This window comes from Simochromis diagramma, unplaced genomic scaffold, assembly GCF_900408965.1.
Source record: "Simochromis diagramma unplaced genomic scaffold, fSimDia1.1 OVJJ01000275.1, whole genome shotgun sequence".
Lineage (NCBI taxonomy): Eukaryota > Metazoa > Chordata > Actinopteri > Cichliformes > Cichlidae > Simochromis > Simochromis diagramma.
Window position 1 is genome coordinate 58,574 of NW_024386960.1, and position 10,523 is coordinate 69,096.

The 10,523-nt window shown below is 44.5% G+C and overlaps 1 pseudogene; it reads right to left on the reverse strand.

Moving 5' to 3' along the window:
- Window positions 1–4,755: 4,755 nt before the first annotated feature.
- LOC120737798 lies at window positions 4,756–6,851 on the reverse strand (annotated as a pseudogene).
- Window positions 6,852–10,523: the final 3,672 nt, after the last annotated feature.

The following is a 10,523-nucleotide window of genomic DNA, read 5'->3' on the forward strand; positions in this document are numbered from 1 at the left end:
GTCCATGATGAAGCCGGTCACCAGGGACAACAACGAACACTTTATCTGGCCAGGCATAGATTCTACTGGCCTGGTATGGCCAAACATGTGTCAGAGTATGTACGGTGCTGCAGAAGGTGTGTTGTTAGCAAGTCGCCTGAGCCAGAGGCGAGAGCACCTTTGGAGAATATCAGAACATCAGAGCCTCTTGAACTGGTCTGCATAGATTTTTGGTCTGCGGAGGATTCGGCGAACAAATCAGTGGATGTGCTTGTGGTCACAGACCACTTTACCAAGATGGCTCAGGCCTTCCTATGCCCCAATCAGTCTGCTAAGGCGGTGGCACACCAACTCTGGCATAACTACTTCTGCATCTACGGCTTTCCGAAACGCCTTCACTCGGATCAAGGAGCTAATTTTGAGAGTGTGCTCATTGCCGAGCTATTGAATGTGGCAGGTGTCCAGAAGTCTCACACGACCCCATACCATCCGATGGGAAACGGCTCCTGCGAGAGGATGAACCGTACCTTGGGCAACATGATTCGTGCATTACCCCCAAGAGCCAAGCAAAGGTGGCCTGAGGCACTGAAAGCTCTCACATTCGCCTATAACTGCACAGTCCATGAGACAACTGGCTATGCGCCATTTCTGCTGATGTTTGGCAGAGTGCCAAGACTGCCGATTGATGTGATCTTTGGCTCTGTTATTGAGCACCAAGACATCATGAACTATGATCGATATGTCCAGACATTGAGGAGGGACCTCAAAGAGGCCATGGATTTGGCGCAGGAGGTGGCACGCAAAAATTTGAAGCGTCACACGGACCTCTACAACCGGAAAGTGCGGGGAGCCCCAGTAGCGATTGGTGATCGCGTCCTTTTGGCCAACAAAAAGGGACGTGGCAAAAGAAAACTTGCTGATCGCTGGGAGAGTGTTGTCTATACAGTTTTTGACAAAAATGATGAGAGTCACACCTTTAAGCTGATGGATGATTCCACAGGGCAAGTGAAAGTTGTGCATCGCAACCTGATAATGCCAGTGAACTTCCTCCCTCTCAGTGGTGTTTCAGTTCAGGATGATGGAGATGAGCTTTCTGAGTCTGGCTCGCTGATGGTTGGATGCGACGGAGAAGCTGTCTGCAACTCATCAGTGGGCACGGCTGAATACAGGACGAGAGCTTGGGTGTCTGACTTACCGTCTGCAGTGTCCAGCGACTCGCTGATGACAGAGGTTACTCAACCAGAAGGCAGCATGGTGGATCGAGAGCTTGCCTGTACCAGCGTTCCCCCTGTTGACACTGAGGAGCAGGTAGATGCCACCTCTGGTGGTCAACATTCTGACCTGCTTATGTCTGTGGCCCCAGTTGCAGCCTCCTCTGTTTTGGAGTTGGCAGCCATTACGGACGGTGACCAGGACAATGAAGCTGCTACTGAGGGTCATGTCTCAACCACAGTTGTTCCACCCAACGCAGACCCGATTGATGTTAGCAGGGTGGTGGGGACCCGTGCTAGATCGAGAGTGGGACGGTTACTTAAGCCTGTTTCCAGGTTGATTGAAATGATGCATCAGAGACCTGTTAAAGTGTAAATATTGTTGATAACTGTGAGTTGATTCTATTGTTGTTGAAGTGGGACTTTGATCTTTAAAATTGAAACTGATTATTTGTCGTTGATTTTTCTGTGTCGGAGTGGCGTACAGTTATGATGTGATGAAATATGTAACTGGCATATTTTGTTCTTTTTTGGAAGGGGTCTGGCCAACTTCTTCTTCTACTTCCTTTGGGGATAGTCCTCTGACTGAATTTTCTTTGTGACTGTACGACCTGGTATTACTGAACAGATTTATCACATGTTGATAGCTATGGATTAGCTATTGGATTTTTTTTTTTTATCTTGTTCTTTTTTTTGAGGACTATTGGGTTTTTGTCCTCTGTTTGTGTTATGGTGACTGTGGTGTACCTGATTTTTTTTAAGGGTGTTTTTTTTGTTTGTGGTGTTTGTTTATTTGAGTGTGCAAGTGGAATTCAGCAGGGGGGGGATGTAACAGTGTTTATGTGGTATTATTCCACTTGCCACAAATATCAGTGTAATGGGGAAACAGCGCCCCCCCTCTCGGTGTGGCTGGTTAGGTGAGGCTGGCTGCAGTAATCGCTGCCAGTCTGCCGTAGCCATACGAGAGGTGAGTTGTATTGTTCCGCACACAAGATAGCTAAGTAGTACAGACACATAAAACATGTTTGATTAGCTGATGAGCATCGAGTGTAATAAGTGCTTAGTGGACACATGCCCAACACCAGTTTTATGTACTTTTCATTTGTTTATTAATGTGTGAAACTGTATGCTAAAGCGGAATGCTAATGAGATGTTCTGCCGTAGTGTGCTGTGCGGAGTGGTGTGTGGCGAGCCTGTGCACTGATAATACACCGTTGTTTCCATTCAGGTACATCATTTGTTGTTGCTGTTATTGTATTGTATATTAGAAATTGTAATATTGCTGCAGTAATCGCTGCCAGTCTGCCGTAGCCATACGAGAGTGTGCTGTGCAGAGTGGTGTGTGGCGAGCCTGTGCACTGATAATACACCGTTGTTTCCATTCAGGAAATAAAGTGGCAACGATCGATCAGCGACTCCTTGTCTTTTTAAAAACACTACACAACGCAGAGTCGAGGAGTCTGTTTGGGCCGAACTGTTGCAGCGGGATGAAGCAGAAACCAGTTACAGGAGCAATCATCAGAAAATGGAAGACATACAAGACCACTGATAATCTCCCTCGATCTGGGGCTCCACGCAAGATCTCATCCCGTGGGGTCAAAATGATCATGAGAACGGTGAGCAAAGATCCCAGAACCACACGGGGGGACCTGGTGAATGACCTGCAGAGAGCTGGGAGCAAAGTAACAAAGGTCACCATCAGTAACACACTACAACGGCAGGGAATCAAATCCCGCAGTGCCAGACGTGTTCCGCTGCTGAAGCCAGTGCATGTCCAGGCCCGTCTGAAGTTTGCCAGAGAGCACATGGATGATACAGCAGAGGATTGGGAGAATGTCATGTGGTCAGATGAAACCAAAGTAGAACTTTTTGGTATAAACTCAACTCGTCGCGTTTGGAGGAAGAAAAATACTGAGTTGCATCCCAAGAACACCATACCTACTGTGAAGCATGGGGGTGGAAACATCATGCTATGGGGCTGTTTTTCTGCCAAGGGGACAGGACGACTGATCCGTGTTAAGGACAGAATGAATGGGGCCATGTATCGTGAGATTTTGAGCCAAAACCTCCTTCCATCAGTGAGAACTTTGAAGATGAAATGAGGCTGGGTCTTCCAACATGACAATGATCCAAAACACACCGCCCGGGCAACAAAGGAGTGGCTCCGTAAGAATCATTTGAAAGTCCTGGAGTGGCCTAGCCAGTCTCCAGACCTCAACCCCATAGAAAATCTGTGGCGGGAGTTGAAAGTCCGTGTTGCTCGGCGATGGCCCCAAAACATCACTGCTCTCGAGAACATCTGCATGGAGGAATGGGCCAAAATACCAGCTACTGTGTGTGCAAACCTGGTAAAGACCTATAGTAAATGTTTGACCTCTGTTATTGCCAACAAAGGTTATGTTACAAAGTATTGAGTTGTATTTTTGTTATTGACCAAATACTTATTTTCCACCCTGATTTACGAATAAATTCTTTACAAATCCTACCATGTGGATTCATGGATTTTTTTTTCACATTCTGTCTCTCACAGTTGAAGTGTACCTCTGGTGCAAATTACTGACCTCTGTCATCATTTTAGGTGGGGGAACTTGCACAATCGGTGGCTGACTAAATACTTTTTTGCCCCACTGTAGATGGTTTCTTTTACTCCTCTTTCAAACAATCTGTCTTCTCTCTCCAAAATGTGAACATTGGCATCCTCGAAAGAGTGACCTTTGTCCTTTAGTTGCAGATGGACAGTCGAGTCTTATCCTGTGGAGGTGGCTCTTCTATGTTGTGCCATGTTTTTATGAAGTGGCTGCTTGGTCTCTCCAATATAGAGGTCCGAGCATTCCTCGCTACACTGTACACCATACACGACATTGTTAAGTTTGTGTTTAGGAGTTTTGTCTCCTGGGATGAACCACTTTGCCTGAGTGTGCTGCTGGATCTAAAGTAATCTGTGGTGTCGTGCTTGGAGAAGACTCTCCTGAGTTTTTCCGATACACAAGCTACATAGGGGATGACAATGTTGTTGCATTTGTCTTTCTAATCCTCCCTAGTTGGTGTCTGATGTTCTTTTCTGTGAATCTTTGCTGTCTTAATGAAAGCCCAATTAGGATGTTTTAAGAGCGGGCTTTGTGTGTGTGAGCTTTCAGAAGCCCAGGGTTAATAATCAGGACCCTACAAAACCGGGCAGAAAATGTTCCCTATGAGCCTGAAAGGAAAAAGAGGGAACACACACATGTAAAGGAAGCTCTTAAAACATGAGGTTATCCCAATTGGGCTTTTAGCAAGTTTCCAAATGCCGTTTGTTATTGTGGAGAAACACCTACTAAAGAGAAGGGCCACCAGGCCAACGCAAAGGTTTTGACTCAATCAGCGTTAACTTTGTGTTAAAATAAATTCATGAAGACAGCCGAAGGGTCAGGACTGCCAAAATGAATTAAATAAATACATCATTAAAGTTGATAATACTGATGATGTGCCCCTGGACACATCATCAGTGATGTAACCTAGGGTCATTGAGGGTTTCGTGTCTTTCAACAATCAGACCCCCTCTCCCAGGAGACCCAGCCAGGGTTGATCAAGCCCCAGCTTGTGTCCAGGTAGCGCTACCCTACATGCCATGCCTCTCCTCTTTTGATCCACAGCCACTTCGTCACTGCTTCTGCTGCGTTGGTAGCCAACTTAATGGCTCTTCGCTGGTTAGCCCCTACAATGCCTAGCATTTTGTATGCCCTGCAAAGGGATTGACCCGCGAATCCTCGAACATCCCACTTTGATGGGTTGGCGTCTTGCCCGCCAGCCATTACTCCGGCACTCGTCCACTAACTCGGAATACTTTGCCCTCTTTCTCTCATGAGCTTCCTCCATACAGTCTTCCCAAGGCACAGTAAGCTCCAGAAGGATTACCTGCTTGGAGGCAACTGAAGTAACAACAATGTCTGGCCTCAGAGTTGTCTTGGCTACCCCTTCGGGGAACTTTGCCAGGTCAACTCTCAGCTCCCAATCGTGCGCCATTGCCAACATGCCAGGCGAGGTGTTTTGGACTGGTGCTGCTGGGTTCTCCCCAGTTTTTATAAATGTTACCTTGTTCTTAACTGAGCAGGTGCTCTTATTATGACTGATCCCACTTCAGATCGAATCCGCTACAGCCTTCAGGACTTGATCGTGTTGCCAGCGATATTGCCCTTGGGCCAGGGCTTTTGGGCAGCAACTTAAAATGTGCTCCAGGGTTCCTCTGTTCTGACAGAGAAGACAGCCTGGTGTCTCCACTTTCCCCCAAGTGAAGAGATTTGATGGACTTGGTAGCACATCATATACTGCGTGAATCAGGAATTTTATCCGCTGGGGTTCTGCTTTCCACAGATCATTCCATGTGACCTTGCACTTGTAACCTTGGGTTGTGTTGCGTGGTTGAGAGGAGGCGGCAAAACACTTAGCAGGCTAGTCGGAAGAACACACACCCATGCTGGTATCGGTAATCCACGGTGGTTCTTTAATACGCCTTCTTCAACAACCATATAAAAGCCCGGCTGAACGGCTGCGGCTCAACAACATAACACCCAGCGTTCATACAACCCAAGCGTTGCAAACAAAACAAAAAAAGGTCTGGAGAAGAAAGCATAAATCCATCCCTCGTTAAGCACAAGCGTGCAGGCACGTGTCCTCATAATCCCAGAAAGAGAGAGCAGTGGCACAAACTGATGACACCATCAACCCTCGACCTGGATGTCTTAAAGGGACACCACACCATAGTGGCTTTTACACACTCTACAACTTGCTCCCATTTTGTCCAAGCCCCCTGCTGCCTCAATTGCACGCTGACTTCCCCTCAACTCCTGCTCGCACCTCCTCACGGATCAGCGACCGCCTATCTTTCCCCTGTGCCTTGTTGTAGTTAGGTGTTCTACTGCTACCCAAGCCCACTCTTCCCTGGGCCACTGTACCCACTATCACCCTTTGCTGCAGCCTTGATACTGTAATCTCAACAGCCTCAGCAGCCCTCCACTTCCGCCCGGTCCTAACCTCTATTCCAGCCAGGGCAACCCGGGGGTCACTGGACTCCCAATATTGGAGCAGCTCCCTGGAACGGCTCACCATAAACTCCTTGCTTAGGCTGCTAAAGTGGAGCTTCTGCTTGTTGTTATGACCATACAGAGCGATGCTACTCAGGCTTCGTGGCAGACCCAACCACCTGCGCAGAAACCTGCTGATCCTCATCTCGAATCCTTCCACTGTTGAGATGAGAACTTTATAGACTAAGAGGGGACACAAAATCCGGGTTAGAATTTCTTGCTGATAAATCCATGCTTTAAACTTGCCAGGAAGGCCAGATTTATCCACTGATGAGAGCCAGGCCTCCAGGTCTTCGTTGGTCGCTTGTATAATTAATTAAATGGGTCAATAATTAATTAAATGTGTTAATTAAATAAAAATTAAAATAAATAAATAATTGATTGATTGAATGTTTTAAATGAAATGAATGGCCATTTAATTAATTATTGTAATATTTGTATAATTAATTAATTCCAAATGTAATTAATTAATGAAAAAATAATTAAATATTTAAGGGTCTATTTAATGAATTCATTTTGTCACTCCTGGCCCTCCATGGCATACTATTTCCTGTAGTATCAGCTGTACCACTGTCTCTGTACAAATGAAGGAAGAGGACATCTTCAGAGGAAGAGGGCGGGCTTTACTTGGTTTCAGTAACAGAAATGAAAAAAGCTCAAATGAGTGAGAAGGACGATGAAGGAAACATCTGTGCTGTGTCTGCTCTGTAAGTAGAATCTCTGTGTTTGTTTGAATTCTTGTACTTTGACTGTCTGCTCTCCTGATAACTGATGATGGAGGAGAAGACATGAAAAACAAATCAGGCTGAATTCAAGTTCAAAACACCACGAGGACCAACTGCAGGTCTCATCTGACTCTTTATCTTTGCTCAGTAGTCGAGGAAACACAGCAGGCAGTGAAAAGATCAACTCATTCACTCATTATATCAACACAGCTACACAGTGGACACATGACTTTACTGTGTTATTTAATTACACTGAATATTTTGTAAATACCCACAGTATAGTCAGTGCAAATAAAATAATTATTTTAATTATTGCTGTTAAAACAATGTTGCTCATTTTCAGAGCTGCTTTTTAAAAATGCATGCCAAACTAGAGGTACAGGAAACAGAGGTTCGTGAGATCTTTCAATAGTTGCTTTTCAGCATCTGCTGTTGAAATGATTGTAGTATTAGAGGCATCATAGCAGTCCGGTTGTTAGTGCTGTTTGTGTGGAGTTGTTCTTTATGTTCACCTCAAATCAACCTGAGTGTCATTTCTCTTTAGTTCTGATCTCACTGCTGAGCTGCACAACAAACCAAGGTCAGTAACCTTCTTCTGTCACAGTTTAAACCTGAGAAATGCTCACTGATATGACCTGATTCTGTTCAAGTAGTGATAATGTCATATGTCAGCACTCGAGATGTGATGCAGAGGAAAGTTTAACTGAAGGCTTTTTATCAGCACTTTATTGAGCTGATGAAAAACAGATTTTGACAAAAGCATATCATAATTTTAACGCTTACAGCTCATCTGACTGTGAGTCCCAGCAGCTCTCAGTTCTTTGAAGGAGACTTTGTGTCTCTGAGCTGTGAGGAGGACGACAGCTCTGCTGGATGGACTCTGAGGAGAAAACCAAGCAAAGGAAATACCACTAAGTGTGGAGACGGGTGGGGAACATCATTTAACTCTTCCTGTGACATTAGTTACATCGTTGAACGAGACAATGGAGTTTACTGGTGTGAGTCCAGAGAGGGTCCCATCAGTAACATGGTTAACCTGACAGTCACTGGTAAGCTGAGTGTGTGGAGTTAGTGTTGATGAAGCTGTGTGTAAATGGATGAAATGCTGTAGTTTGTCTCTGTGTTGAGGTGGATCAGTGATCCTGCAGAGTCCTGTCCTCCCTGTGATGGAGGGAGATGACGTCACTCTGCTCTGTAAAACAAAGACCACTCCCTCAAACCTCCCAGCTGCTTTCTATAAAGATGGCTCCCTCATCAGGAAGCAGCCTACAGGTCACATGACCATCCAGCATGTTTCCAGGTCTGATGAAGGCCTCTACAAGTGTGACATCATCGGTCATGGAGAGTCTCCATCCAGCTGGATCACTGTCACAGGTGACACACTCACCTGTCTGTGTTTCTGCAGCTTTCAACATTCACAATGTGACGACAACTTAATGACTGTGTTTGCTTTATTTTAGGGGAACACGCCACCACACCTCCAGTTACATCCACACCTCCATCTACATCCACCTCTGCTGCTGTTCTCTCTGTGTTGTCATTTGTTGGATCATTCTTTTTTGTGGTTCTACTGGTGTTACTGGTTCTGCTGGTGAGACGATGTGTTCACAGGAAACTCGAAGGTGAGTCTCAGGGTTGTTCATTTTAAAAACAGGAAGGATCATGTAGACATCATTTGGAGTTAGAGATCATTTTAAATTCCTTCTCAGCGTCTTTATTTAAATTCTTAGCCTGACTTTAATAAAGTTAATAATTTTTTCGTTTCTGTGACATCCTAATGTGTTGAAGCTTCAGCCTGATGATGAACGCTGACAGCTCTGTGAGTGTGGTTGGTCACTTACGCCTGTATTTCCTATATTTTATACATCAAAAACATTTCCCGGCTTCTCTGCTCTCTCTGTTCCTCCTGATGAACGCAAAACTGAATTTAACAACCAAAATCATATTTTTTTAGTCTTTCTCCTAAAACACCCGGTAAACGTTACTTTCAAACTGAACAAAATTAATTTGTTAATATTTTTTGTCTTTAGCAAAATTTTGTGTGAGTCACAGAAACCTGCAGTGTGTTTTCATGATAATGAAGAATCAACATCACCTCTTCATAACACCAGCTACATATACTCAGAAGCACAAGACACTTCTCTTTTGGCTAATAATAGTGTTCATGCTGTGAGAACATGCTTGCTTTGAGCTTTGTGGTGAAGCGCGTCAGTGTGGAAAAAAATGGCAACATTGTGGTCGTTTATCTATCTTGTTCTCAGAGGCACCTCGCTGTTCTGTGAGCTCGTTGGCAAAAGCTGCATAAAAGTAATTAATATCACAGCACTGTTGCAGTTGTAACTGCAATAATTAAATTTATTTTATTCTGCAGAGAGTGAAGCAGCTGCAGTTGATTCATCTGTGAGAACTGAATATGTCAGTTATTTACCAAACACCATCAGAACATGGTCCAGGTACAGCTGCTCTTTATCTTTCACTTTAGACAGAGACATGCTAGCTGCTCACCCTGTTTCCATTCACCATGCTAAGCTAAGCTAACCACATCAGGACTCCAGCTCAGAGCTCTGACTTGTGAATCAGATTTCTCATCACTGTCACAAACAAAATACCCTTTTGCATTTTGTCAGACTTGGGGACCACAATGTTTTTTTGTAGCTATTTCCATTGCTGGGTTTCAAAAATGGCAAGATGCTCTCGTGACTCATCAAGGGACGCCGCTTACCATCCAATCGGTGGCATGCAGTTTGTTGACATGAGATTTTCAGTTCGCCTTGGATAGTATCACAGTTAAGTAGATACTAAAAAAGTACCTGTCAAGAGATGTATTCTGAAACACTTCTTCAGCAGAGAATCAGAGAGAAGAAACACACAGGTTTTCTTGATAGCAAGGGCAGCCACCAGAGCATTCGCACATGAGTGAGGGCTCAGAGCTCTCAAGAGTAGCAAACCGTCCATCTCCCGTTAGACAGGAAGTAATGAGAAGTAGCACTTCCGGTAGGATGTCAAAATAAAATGAACAGTGTGCCAGAAACAAATAAAGATTGCATGAACTTATATAACATTACATAACATGAGGGGCGACTCTTAAGGAGCCAGAACATAATGAATTACAGTAGTCCAGCCTGGAAGTAATAAATGCATGAACTAGTTTTTCAACATCACTCTGAGACAAGATGTTTATAATTTTAGAGATGTTGCGCAAATGTAAGAAAGCAGTCTTACATATTTGTTTAATATGTGTGTTGAAGGACATGTCTTGGTCAAAAATGACTCCAAGGTTCCTCACAGTATTACTGAAGGCCAAGGTAATGCCATCCGGGGTAAGAATCTGGTTAGATACCATATTTCTAAGATTTTCAGGGCCGAGTACAATAACCTCAGATTGATCTGAATTAAGAAGCAGAAAGTTAGCAGCCATCCAGGTCTTTATGTCTTTAAGACATTCCTGCAGTTTAACTAATTGGTGTGTGTTATCTGGCTTCATGGATAGATAGAGCTGGGTGTCATCAGCATAGCAGTGAAAATGTATGCTATGTCTTCTAATGATG